Consider the following 14,467-nt stretch of genomic DNA (forward strand, 5'->3'; position numbering starts at 1 on the left):
TATTTCATTGGGCAGTGATTTGTAGTTCTCCTTGAAGAGGTCCTTCATATCCCTTGTAAGTTGGATTCCTAGGTATTTTATTCTCTTTGAAGCAATTGTGAATGGGAGTTCACTCATGATTTGGCTCTCTGTTCGTCTGTGATTGGTGTACAAGAATGCTTGTGATTTTTGTACATTGGTTTTGTATCCTGAGACTTTGCTGAAGTTGCTAATCAGCTTAAGGAGATTTTGGGCTGAGATGATGGGGTTTTCTAGATATACAATCATGTCATCTGCAAACAGGGACAATTTGATTTCTTCTTTTCCTAATTGAAAACCCTTTATTTCCTTCTCCTGCCTGATTGCCCTGGCCAGAACTTCCAGCATTATGTTGAATAGGAGTGGTGAGAGAGGGCATCCCTGTCTTGTGCCAGTTTTCAAAGGGAATGCCTCCAGTTTTTGCCCATTCAGTATGATATTGGCTGTGGGTTTGTCATAGATAGCTCTTATTATTTTGAGATATGTCCCATCAATACCTAATTTATTGAGAGTTTTTAGCATGAAGTGTTGTTGAATTTTGTCACAGGCCTTTTCTGCATCTATTGAGATAATCATGTGGTTTTTGTCTTTGGTTCTGTTTATATGCTGGATTACATTTATTGATTTGTGTATGTTGAACCAGCCTTGCATGCCAGGGATGAAGCCCACTTGATCATGTTGCATAAGCTTTTTGATGTGCTGCTGGATTTGGTTTGCCAGTATTTTATTGGGGATTTTTGCATCAATGTTCATCAAGGATATTGGTCTGAAATTCTCTTTTTTGGTTATGTCTCTGCCAGGCTTTGGTATCAGGATGATGCTGGCTTCATAAAATGTGTTAGGGAGGATTCCCTCTTTTTCTATCGATTGGAATAGTTTCAGAAGGAATGGTACCAGTTCCTCCTTGTACCTCTGGTAGAATTCGGCTGTGAATCCATCAGGTCCTGGATGCTTTTTGGTTGGTAAGCTATTGATTATTGCCACAATTTCAGAACCTGTTATTGGTCTATTCAGAGATTCAACTTCTTCCTGATTTAGTCTTGGGAGGGTGTATGTGTCGAGGAATTTATCCATTTCTTGTAGATTTTCTAGTTTATTTGCATAGAGGTGTTTGTAGTATTCTCTGATGGTAGTTTGTATTTCTGTGGGATCGGTGGTGATATCCCCTTTTTCATTTTTTATTGCATCTATTTGATTCTTCTCTCTTTTCTTCTTTATTAGTCTTGCTAGTGGTCTATCAGTTTTGTTGATCTTTTCAAAAAACCAGCTCCTGGATTCATTAATTTTTTGAAGGGTTTTTTGTGTCTCTATTTCCTTCAGTTCTGCTCTGATTTTAGTTATTTCTTGCCATCTTCTAGCTTTTGAATGTGTTTGCTCTTGCTTTTCTCGTTCTTTTAATTGTGATGTTAGGGTGTCAATTTTGGATCTTTCCTGCTTTCTCTTGTGGGCACTTAGTGCTATAAATTTCCCTCTACACACTGCTTTGAATGTGTCCCAGAGATTCTGGTATGTTGTGTCTTTGTTCTCATTGGTTTCAAAGAACATCTTTATTTCTGCCTTCATTTCATTATGTACCCAATAGTCATTCAGGAGCAGGTTGTTCAGTTTCCATGTAGTTGAGCGGTTTTGAGTGAGTTTCTTAATCCTGAGTTCTAGTTTGATTGCACTGTGGTCTGAGAGACAGTTTGTTATAGTTTCTGTTCGTTTACATTTGCTGAGGAGAGCTTTACTTCCAACTATGTGGTCAATTTTGGAATAGGTGTGGTATGGTGCTGAAAGAAATGTATATTCTGTTAATTTGGGGTGGAGAGTTCTGTAGATGTCTATTAGGTCCACTTTGTGCAGAGCTGAGTTCAATTCCTGGATATCCTTGTTAACTTTCTGTCTCATTGATCTGTCTAATGTTGACAGTGGGGTGTTAAAATCTCCCATTATTATTGTGTGGGAGTTTAAGTCCCTTTGTAGGTCACTCAGGACTTGCTTTATGAATCTGGGTGCTCCTGTGTTGGGTGCATATATATTTAGGATAGTTAGCTCTTCTTGTTGAATTGATCCCTTTACCATTATGTAATGGCCTTGTCTCTTTTGATCTTTGTTGGTTTAAAATCTATTTTATCAGAGACTAGGATTGCAACCCCTGCCTTTTTTTGTTTTCCATTTGCTTGATAGATCTTCCTCCATCCCTTTATTTTGAGTCTATGTGTGTCTCTACATGTGAGATGGGTTTCCTGAATACAGCACACTGATGGGTCTTGACTCCTTATCCAGTTTGCCAGTTTGTGTCTTTTAATTGGAGCATTTAGCCCATTTACATTTAAAGTTAATATTGTTATGTGTGAATCTGATCCTGTCATTATGATGTTAGTTGGTTATTTTGCTCGTTAGTTGATGCAGTTTCTTCCTAGCCTCAATGGTCTTTATAATTTGGCATGTTTTTGCAGGGGCTGGTACCGTTTGTTCCTTTCCATGTTTAGTGCTTCCTTCAGGAGCACTTTTAGGGCAGGCCTGGTGGTGACAAAATCACTTAGCATTTGCTTGTCTGTAAAGTATTCTATTTCTCCTTCACTTATGAAGCTTAGTTTGGCTGGATATGAAATTCTGGGTTGAAAATTCTTTTCTTTAAGAATGTTGAATATCGGCCCCCACTCTCTTCTGGCTTGTAGAGTTTCTGCTGAGAGATCAGCTGTTAGTCTGATGGGCTTCCCTTGGTGGGTAACCCAACCTTTCTCTCTGGCTGCCCTTAACATTTTTTCCTTCATTTCAACTTTGGTGAATCTGACAATTATGTGTCTTGGAGTTGCTCCTCCCGAGGAGTATCTTTGTGGCATTCTCTGTATTTCCTGAATCTGAATGTTGGCCTGCCTTGCTAGATTGGGGAGGTTCTCCTGGATAATATCTTGCAGAGTGTTTTCCAACTTGGTTCCATTCTCCCCGTCATTTTCAGGTACACCAATCAAACATAGGTTTGGTCTTTTCACATAGTCCCAAATTTCTTGGAGGCTTTGTTCATTTCTTTTTATTCTTTTTTCTCTAAACTTCCCTTCTCGCTTCATTTCATTCATTTCATCTTCCATCAGTGATACCCTTTCTTCCAGTTGTTGATCGCATCAGCTACCGAGGCTTCTGCAATCTTCGCATAGTTCTCGAAACTTGGCTTTCAGCTCCATCAGCTCCTTTAAGCCCTTCTCTCCATTGGTTATTCTAGTTATCCATTCGTCTAATTTTTTTTCAAAGTCTTTAACTTCTTTGCTGTTGTTTTGGATTTCATCCTGTAGCTTGGAGTAGTTTGATCGTCTGAAGCCTTCTTCTCTCAACTCGTCAAAGTCATTCCTCATCCAGCTTTGTTCCATTGCTGGTGAGGAACTGCGTCCCTTTGGAGGAGGAGAGGTGCTCTGCTTTTTAGAGTTTCCAGTTTTTCTGCTCTGTTTTTTCCCCATCTTTGTGATTTTATCTACGTTTGGTCTTTGATGATGGTGATGTACAGATGGGTTTTTGATGTGGATGTCCTTTCTGTTTGTTAGTTTTCCTTCTACCAGACGGGACCCTCAGCTGCAGGTCTGTTGGAGTTTACTAGAGGTCCACTCCAGACCCTGTTTGGCTGGGTGTCAGCAGTGGTGGCTGCAGAACAGCGGATTTTCATGAGACCACAAATTCAGCTGTCTGATAGTTCCTCTGGAAGTTTTGTCTCAGAGTAGTACCCGGCCGAGTGAGGTGTCAGTCTGTCCTTACTGGGGGGTGCCTCCCAGTTAGGCTGCTCGGGGGTCAGGGACCCACTTGAGGAGGCAGTCTGCCCATTCTCAGATCTCCAGCTGCGTGCTGGGAGAACCACTACTCTCTTCAAAGCTGTCAGTCAGACAGGGACGTTTAAGTCTGCAGAGGTTCCTGCTAAATTTTGTTTGTCTGTGCCCTGCCCCCAGAGGTGGAGCCTACAGAGGCAGGCAGGCCTCCTTGAGCTGTGGTGGGCTCCACCCAGTTCGAGCTTCCTGGCTGCTTTATTTACCTAAGCAAGCCTGGGCAATGGCGGGCGCCCCTCCCCCAGCCTCACTGCCGCCTTGCAGTTTGATCTCAGACTGCTGTGCTAGCAATCAACCAGACTCCGTGGGCATAGGACCCTCTGAGCCAGGTGCGGGACACAATCTCCTGGTGTTCCATTTTCCAGGCCTGTTGGAAAAGCGCAGTATTAGGGTGGGACTGACCCAATTTTCCAGGTGCCATCTGTTACCCCTTTCTTTGACTAGGAAAGGGAACTCCCTGACCCCTTGCGCTTCCCGAGTCAGGCAATGCCTCGCCCTGCTTCAGCTCATGCACAGTGTGCTGCATCGACTGTCCTGCACCCACTGTTTGTCACTCCCTAGTGAGATGAACCCGGTACCTCAAACGGAAATGCAGAAATCACCCATCTTCTGTGTCACTCAGGCTGGGAGCTGTAGACTGGAGCTGTTCCTATTCGGCCATCTTGGCTCCACCAAGAAGCACACCTGTTTTTTGACTTTTTAACAATAGCTATTCTGATTGGTGTGAGATGGTATCTCTTGTGGTTTTGATTTGCATTTCTCTCATTAGTGATGATGATCATTTTTGTATATATTTGTTGGCTGCCTGTATATCTTCTTTTGAGAAGTGTCTGTTCATGCACTTTGCCCATTTTTAAATGTAATTGTTTGCTTTTTCCTTGCTGATTTGTTCAAATTCCTTATAGATTCTGAATATTAGACCTTTTCCAGATGGATAGTTTGTGAATATTTTCTCTTATCCTGTAGATTGTCCATTCACTCTGTTGATAGTTTGTTTTGTTGCCCAGAAGCTCTTTAGTTTAATTAGGTCCCACTTGCGAATTTTTTTGTTGCCATTGCTTTTGGGGACTTAGCCAAAAACTTGTTGCCAAGGTCAATGTTGAGAAGGGTATTTCCTGGATTTTCTTTGAGGTTTTTTATAGTTTGAGATCTTACATTTAAGTTTTGAATTCATTTTCAGTTGCTTTTTCTAAATGGTGAAAGGTAGGGGTCCAGTTTCATTCTTCTGCATATGGCTAGCCAGGTATATTCCAGAACAGTTTATTGAATAGGTAATCCTTTTACCACTGCTTGTTTTTGTCAGCCTTGTTGAAGATCAGATGGGTGTAACTATGTAGCTTACAACCATCTGATCAAAAAAAAAAAAACTTATTTTTGAGTTTTCAGTTGTGTTTCCTTAGTCTATGTGTCTATTTTTGTAACAATATCATGCTGTTTGGGATACTGTGGTATCCCAAGGTACCAAGAAAGAAATAAAAGGGATCAAAATAGGAAAATAAGCCAAACTACCTCTCTTTGCTGATGATATGACTCTATATTTAGAAAATCCTAAAGATTCTGCCAAAAGGCCACTAGAACTGATAAACAATTGTAGCAAGGTTTCAGGATACAAAATCACATACAAAAATCAGTAGCATTTCTATACACCAATAAGGCCCAGGCTGAGAGTCAAATCAAGAAATCAAGAACATAATCCCATTTACGACAGCCACAAAAAAATGAAATATCTAGGACTTGTTCTTTTTATTAAAATTTAAAGCCCAAGGAGGCACTTAGAAAATATTTACCATGAATTTATACAACATTGTCATTACTACATGAATATTAGTGTGCTATGAGAAACACATCAAACAAATTTCTGGTATCAGGGAACATTTTTCAGAAGAAATGTTACTTAAGCTGAGAATTAAATGCTACTATATTAGTAGTATAGTAGTATTTGGTGGGGTAGTGCAATCATTGCATACAGACAAAAAGAACAAACACAAAAAGAAACAAGTTAACAAATTAAAATGTTAAAAATGTACATTGGTATTCGGGCAAGATTAAATACTATAAATTCAATAAATAATTTTATTCAAAATCTACATTAAGGAAGTATAATATCTCTTGAACAATACATGAAAAAAGCTTGAGAGAAAATAAATCTGTAGTAGCAGGTTCTGATCACAATATATCTTACGAATAATGTAAAATATTTTGACATTACCATAAGGGAATGAATATAAAATAAGAGGTATGATGAGTACTTATAATCAGGTAGTTATTATTTAAAGTTTACCCTCTTGCAACAACTATGTGGTGGAAGAGAAATCCAAGAAGATTGGTCTTTATTTTATTCTCAATTACCTTCATTCCATTCTCCCATAGTCACTAGAGCCTGACCTGAGGTATCAGAAATTAAGGGGAGAGGTAATTGCTGAGTTCTGGTGTAGAAATTAGTTTAAGTGGTATTTCTGAAGACTGCTAACAGGGTTAATTTGTAAGTTTATTTGCATTCAAAAGTGTTCCCCAATATCTCTCTTGATGCTGGGTAATTAGGCTACTGGGATATTTTTTTTTCAAGCCTCCTTTGGAGAAGGAAGTGGGCTCCAGAACTGTGTTCTAAAGCCCCATATTTTCTTTGCAAAAAGAAAACAGAATTGTAGCTTCATCCAGCACATGGAAGTCATGCTATCAAATGACCTTTGCCTTGTCTGATTCCCCACCTCAAAAAGAAGATACTGTGAAGCCTACTTTTGTTATTCCTTAACCCTGTAGCCAATAAGCTCACTCAACTTAGATGATGCTTGATAAATCCCTCACACTTAATCTTTTCTTGGTTTCAAATAAGATTTGTTATATATACTCACAAATGAGTACTGCTGATAAGTTCTTTCAAGCAGTAAGCTTGTTTTCTGTCTCTTGGGTAAGTCTTCCCCAAGAATCAGAATTACTGCTTCCGGAGCAATATAAATCAAGTTTAAAAATCTTATTTCCATTAAGTGTCCTGTAGTAATGTTAAAAAGGGGACATGGTGGACGTATTCTTCACATCCCTGGCTTTCTCTGATAATTTGTACTTGAATACAATAATACTCATAGTGTGTCACAGAAATAAGGATCTGAGAATTTCTGTTGTCTCATCAGTCATGTATCCTAAATTTATCCTAGAACTTAGCCCAGCTATGAGATTTTAAAATGAGTATGAGTGCAATGTGGTGAACCATGCGGGTCACATTTTGGCGCCTGACATTTCACATCAGTTAAGTTCCTCCTGAACTGCATTCTGCTCATAGACCTTTCTAAGTATAAGCTGAATAGTAGTAGGAAATCACGATTAAGAGTCAGTCTCTGGAAATGGCTTAAGTCTGAAAGTTTGTGTGTCCTCTTTGTACTAAGTGAAAATTTAGGTCTGGATTGATTTAGGGGAGCCATGCTTTGAACTTAAAATGAGGTAGAGGTAGTAAGACCCTGAGATAATTGATTTAATTTCAGGCTGCCCTCCCGTTTCATTAGTAGGTATATTGACCCTCTCACTGGCAGTACACGAATCTTCTGCCCCATATGACTCTATTCCTGGAAACATCATTTATCCTAGGACAGATATAAAGTAATTTCCTGCAGACTGCCCCAGAGTTGGGATAAAATCTCATGTGAAGTGACATTGTTTGTTGGTGAAGGATAAGCCTCCAGAGAATGGGAACAACTATTATCAGCCAACACTCAAAGTCACCAAGCTTAGGGGCACTGGGAGGAGGTAGGCAGGGCACCCAAAGTATCTTCTATTTCCTTAAATAGCCATTTATGTGTCTCTCATTCATGTATTTTCCAAGACCTTGTTCATTCTTTTCATATTTCCTGCTGTTATTGCCTGTGAAGTGAAGTATCATATCACAGCAGCATAATCTCAGACTGAGAAGGACCACCATCTCCTGTAATAAAAGCCTTCTTTGATGCAGTGTTTCCTGACAAGGGTCATCCACTGAGTGCTTGTCTCCTTCTAAATCATATAACTCAATATTTATTAGAATATCTGTTCTGAAAATACTCAGGCAGCCACATTATTAGAAATTACCTAAATTTTAAAATGAAAATATTTTTCTGGTCTTCCCATTCCTTGGCTCTAGGTCTGAGCTCTAGTGTCACAGTCTATATCTAACTGCTGCCCTAATTACATATGGCATATAGAAAGGCAACATTTGGGTATTATAAGCTTATATCACTAAGGATTCAGGAAGTTCTCTATCCTAGGATTTTTGCTGTTTGTTGAAGTCTGTGCTGACAATACTAGCTTCTTTTTTTTCTGTGTAGTTTGAGTCTATCATCTGTCAGCCTTCTGGATTTCACAATCATCTCTGAAGATTCCATCCTTTAAATCATCCTCTACAGGCTCTGATGGTTAATTTTATATGCCAGTTTGACTGGGCCATGGGATGCCCAAATATTCGTCAAACATTATTCTAGGTGTTTTTGTGAGGGTGTTTTTAGATGAGATTAACATTTAAATTGGTAGACCAAGTAAAGCAGATGGTCCTTCCTATTATAGGTGGCTTCATCCAATCAGTTGAAAACCTGAATAGAACAAAAAGTCTGACCCTTCCCCAAATCAGAGAGAATTCTTCCTCATTCATGGCCTTCAAACTGGAACGTAGACCCTTTTTACTGCCTTTAGATTGAACCGAAACATCAAAACTTCCTAGGTCTGAAGCCTGATGGCTTTTGGGTTGCAAGTACACCATCAATCCTCCTGGTTCTCAGGCCTTCAGACTTGGACTGGGACTAAACTACGGGGCTCTCTTGAGTTTTCAACTTGATGACTCACTCTTCATATCTTGGGACTTGCCTTCCTCCATGATCACATCTGTTAATTCCTTATATTAGGTGGGTGCAACAGTAATTGCAGTTTTTGCCATTACTTTTTTTTAATGCAGTGAATCACATTTATTAATTTCCATATTTTATGTACATTCTAATTTTTTTAATTTTTATTTTTAAGTTCTGAGGTAGGTACATGTGCAGGATGTGCAGGCTTATTACATAGGTAAATGTGTGCGATGGTGATTTGCTGTACCTATCAACCCATCACCTAGGTGTTAAGCCCAGCATGCATTAGCTACTTTTTCTAATGCTCTCCCTCACCACACCCCACCCCCTCTCCAGTGTGTGTTGTTCCCCTCACTGTTTCCATGTGTTCTCATTCTCATTGTTCAGCTCCCACTTCTAAGTGAGAACACGTGGTGTTTGGTTTTCTGTTCCTGCATTAGTTTGCTGAAGATAATGGCTTTCATCTCCATCCATGTCCCTGCAAAGGGCATGATCTCATTCCTTTTTATGGCTGGATAATATTTCATGGTTTATATGTACCACATTTTTAAATCCAGTCTACCATTGATGGGCATTTGGGTTGATTCCATGTCTTTGCTATTGTAAATAGTGCTACAATGACATACATGTGCATGTATCTTAGTAATAGAATTATTTATGCTCCTTTAGGTATATACCCAGTGATGGGATTGTGGGGTCAAATGGTATTTCTGGTTTTAAATCTTTGAGGAATTGCCACACTGTCTTCCACAATGGTTCAACTAGTTTACACCAACAGTGTAAAACTGTTCCTATTTCTCTGCAACCTTGCTAGCATCTGTTGTTTCTTGACGACTTTTTAATAACCACCATTCTGACTGGCGTGAGACGGTATTTCATTGTGATTTTGATTTGCATTTCTCTAATGATCAGTGATAATGAGACTTTTTCATATATTTCTTGGCCACATAAATGTCTTCTTTTGAGAAGTGTTGTTCATGTTCTTTGCCCACTTTTTAATGGGGTTGTTTGTGTGGTTTTTTTTGTAAATATGTTTAAGTTTCTCATAGATTCTGGATATTAGACCTTTGTCAGATGGATAGATTGCAGAAATTTTCTCCCATTCTGTAGGTTGCCTGTTCGCTCTGATGATAGTTTATTTTGCTGGTTAGAAGCTCTTTATTTAATTTTGTTTTTCTTTATTTTGAGATGAAGTCTCGCTCTGTCACCCATGCTAGAGTGCAGTGGTGAAATCTCAGCTCACTGCAACCTCTGCCTCCTGGGTTCAAGCAATTCTCCTGCCTCAGCCTCCTGAGTAGCTGGGGTTACAGGTGTGCACCACCACACCCAGCAAATTTTTTGTATTTTTAGTAGAGATGGAGTTTCACCATGTTGGCCAGGCTGCTCTTATACTCCCTACCTCAAGTGATCCAGCCACCTTGGCCTCCCAAAGTGCTGGAATTACAGGCGTGAGCCACCACGCCTGACCTCTTTAGTTTAATTAGATCCCATTTGTCAGTGTTTGCTTTTGTTGCAATTGTTTTTGACATTTTCGTCATGAAATCTTTACCTGTGCCTATGTCCTGAATGGTACTGCCTAGGTTTTCTTCTAAAGTTTTTATAGTTTTGGGTTTTACACTTAAATCTTTAATCCATCTTGAGTTAATTTATGTATAAGGTGTAAGGAAGGGGTCCAGTTTCAATTTTCTGCATATGGCTAGCCAGTTCTCCCAGCACAATTTATTAAATAGGGAATCCCTTCCCCATTACTTGTTTTTACCAGATTTGTTGAAGATCAGATTGTTTTAGATGTGCGGTCTTACTTCTGAGTTCTCCATTCTGTTCCATTAATCCGTGTGTCTGTTTTTGTATCAGTACCATGCTGTTTCAGTTACTGTCACCTTGTAGTATAATTTGAAGTTGGGTAAATCCTGTTGATTCTATTTTTCTGGAGAACCATGACTAACATAGGGCCATCTCATTTATTTTTGAGGCACTTTGTGACTAATCACCGTCATCTGTCAGTCTGGTGGCATGTACTTGAAATCTAGGGACATAAACTCCTAAATTTCCCACAAAATAAATTTTGTCTATGAGTTTATTAATAACAATGACTGTGTCTAAGGATTTAGGCTATAAAATCAAAACAGATTTACATTCTTTAATTGGACATGGAGACCTCTGGTTCCTTAATCATTTGTAATAATCCTTGCTGCCCAATTTAATACTCATATAATCTAGTATCTTTAAATACATCACCTTTCATTTATCCTATAAAAATCTGCATCTCTGGTGAAATGCGATGAATAAAGTTCATCGGCCCCTTATCTAGTATAAATTCATTTTATATGGGAGGAAAAGTGATCTGTCAACTCATTAGACCATACATATTTTTTCAGTGTGTCTCTAAGATTCTTCCATGTCTTCCTAATCATTTCTAAGATTGGCTTATTTATTTTGTCTACAGGAATGCACACTTAGCCTTTTATTTCCTGACTCAAATTAAATATTCTTATGGTATATTATCCCTTCAAGCCTATACTATACAATTATATTATTTGAAAAAGAAAGGATGGTATTTGGCAATGGCTTTTTAAAATGTATATTCTTTTACACCTTAGATTTCCTATAACTACACGCTACTTATTTATCTTAATAGGCACCATGAAATTTGTTCGTCATGAGGTCCTTCTCTATATAAGTTATATTCTTTCAGTCTTGAATGATCAAAAGCTGAATTACAGGCTTCACCTGCTGTAAGAAGTTTGTTAGTCCACTGGGCCACTCTGAATTCTACTCTTCTTATGAATACAAACTTATGTGCAGTGTTTCCTGGGAGATAGTGTTATAAATAGGCTTCTTCTTCTTATGAATACAAACGTATGTGCAGTGTTTCCTGGGAGATAGTGTTATAAATAGGCTTCTTTTCCTAACTTTTATTTTAGGTTCAGGAGTACAAGAGCAGGTTTGTTACATATTTAAACTTGTGTCATGAGGGTTTGTTGTACAGATTATGTCATCACTCAGGTATTAAGCCTAGTACCCTTTTGTTACTTTTCTTGATCCTCTCCCTCCTCTCACCCACCACCCTCCAACAGGCCCCAGTGTGTGATGTTACCCTCCATGTGTTCTCATCATTTAGCTCCCACTTATAAGTGAGAACACATGGTATTTGGTTTTCTGTTCCTGTATTAATTTGCTAAGGTTTCTAACAGTACATAGCATTTTACCACAGGAAGACGTGTAGGAGATCGCAGAAAGTTCTAAATTTTATGATAATACTAACATATTGCATTTATGTTGATTGTTAAAATGGGTTTTGAATAGAAAAACATGTCTTAGTGGATTTCTACCATGTAGCCTTCTGTATAAATAAGTTTGAGATAATTATTTAGTCTTCTCCCTCAATGTCCTGTGTCTGTATTCATCCTACAGCATCTTCTCAATGGATTTAGTTTCTCACTTTCTTTCAAGTCAGAAATGAACTTCTAAACAAGGGAAATAACTTCATAAATCATTCACCAAGTGGTCAACCTTCCTGCCATTTTTAGGTTCCATTTCCTGTATTTTAGAAAAAGGGGCAGGTCTTCTACCTGATAGTATTTTCCAGTTTTAAATATTAGTTAGAACTGAGATGATATCAATATTAATAGTCCTTGGTTATAAGTGACTGAAACTCAACTGAAACTAGGCTGAACAAAACAAATTACAAGAAGAGGAGTTTATTAGGCTGTGGAATCAAAGAAAGATTCAAACGGTCCTCCTTGTCACTGAGTCTCAGGAAAACATGGAATTGGGGATTTGAAGATTCTTTTTATTATCATTTCTTTATCTATAATTTACTCTAAATACTTATTATAGTTTGAAGTCACTTGCATGATGAAAAACATTGTCATTAACAATTCTAAGCATTGCATTTTAGTACTTCTACCACAATAAAAGCATTACTCTTTTTTTTTTCAACATCATATTGAAAAATTCTTTCTTAAAAAGTTCCACTGCAGTTAGGAGTTTGGAAATACAAGGCAAAATATCAGTTTTCATAGGGAACAATATTTTTGGAGCAGAAGGAGGAGAAATTTTCAGAAAAAGGAAGAAGGTACTACTTCTATAAGCATGATGGAATACAAGGCAAAAAGTAGAAGCCACTAAGGATAGACTATTTTAGTGGAGTACCATTCACACTGGCCTTATAAGTAGAAGACATAAATTTGAATCACGACTATATCACTTATATATTTTATGCCCTTGGAGGGAGTATTTAACTTTTTTATATTAAATTTCCCAATCAAGAAAACAGTGATAGTATCTACCTCATAATATTTTTAAGAATAAAATAAGTTGTGGATGTAGTAGAGCATAATTAAGGGACACGTTTGGTTTTATGAATGATTGAAAGCAGGACAAAACTCTACATGCACTCACGCTCATGACAATTTATATGTCCAGTTCTTTCACAATTACCTCTCTTAATGAAACAGAATATAAATGAGTATTGCAGTTTTTCTTAAGTTGGACTCTGAGCAAAGCCTGAGATAGGGATTCATATGTGTGCAATTTATTAATGAATGCTCTCAGGAGACAGGGAGCAAGGAAAAGCAGTGTAGAGAGAGGAAGGAGGTAAGCAAGTGCATACTCAAGCTGGAGTTAACTTCAGAAGGCAAGAGGGTCAGTATTTGCCTATGGCCTGCTTCCTGAGGAGCAGGGGCCATTTGCTTCATGAGACATTTCCTACTGAGTTGAGAACAGCAACCTGCAGAAAGCAGAAACATGAACAATGAGCAGCCAACGTTCACAGGTGCAGTTCTGTAAAATGATCAGGGTAAAACACCAAAGACATAAAAAATATCTTCTATGTAGTCCCCTCTCTTGTCTCACTGAAGTATTATTTTTGCTCTGATTACGGTATAATTAACACAAAACCTCCCTCTTTCTATGATATTTTAAATTGAGTTATGGGCCCCTTCCTAACTCATCAGACAATTTTAATCAAATGAGAATGAAATTGTTGTATTCTTTGGGAAATTTATACTTATTACGTGGAATCAGAATGTATGTACAGAAAGCAATCATTCTTCAAAAAAATGCAGAAACCTATTTTTTTTTGTTCTTTCAGACATTTTTCATAGCAAAAGGAGGGTGAAGGAATTGTCTCTTCCACTAATTCAGACTAGTCAGCCAGGCTAGATATCTGGGGAAGGCCTCAACATCAGAGCTAGCAACTAGGGTAGTAGAATAAGAATGAGAGCAAGATAGAAGGAGGTACTGACTGTGTCTACGTCCTCTCATTTATCCATGATTTCTCTTCTCACATTTTTTTGTTACAAGTTTGTCAGAAGGTACTGTCTTGGGGAATAAATGTGAGTTTATCGTTTTTGAGACAAATTCATTATCATTTGATGGAGGGAGGAGGAACCAACTAGACTGTTGGGATGATAAGTAATTAGGTCACTGATCAAAGAAGATTATATTCTTTTTTGCAGGAAAATTCCTGGACTTCAGTGACCAAATTTATAGGTTCCCATTGTTTGTATGGACATCTGCAGAGAAATTCATAAGAGTTGGAAATTGGATTTGATATAGTAAACCAAACTCTATTCCATTTCATATCGAACCAACTAATAATTTCATATTTTTATGACTGTTCCTATCTGCTAACTTTATACCAGGAAATAAACATATGTTAGTTACGTTACAGACATACCAAAGATGTCTAAGGTATTCTTATCACAATAATTTAGTGGAAAGCTTAGAGAAATATTCTGTATACAGGAATGCAACAAAAATTTGTACAAACTACATTTAGCTAAAGAGTTGGGCTTAAAGAGATACCTTAGGGAAACTTGAAGCTCTATTTTAACACCTGTTTTA

Source organism: Nomascus leucogenys, chromosome 15 (assembly GCF_006542625.1).
Source record: "Nomascus leucogenys isolate Asia chromosome 15, Asia_NLE_v1, whole genome shotgun sequence".
Classification (NCBI taxonomy): Eukaryota; Metazoa; Chordata; class Mammalia; order Primates; family Hylobatidae; genus Nomascus; species Nomascus leucogenys.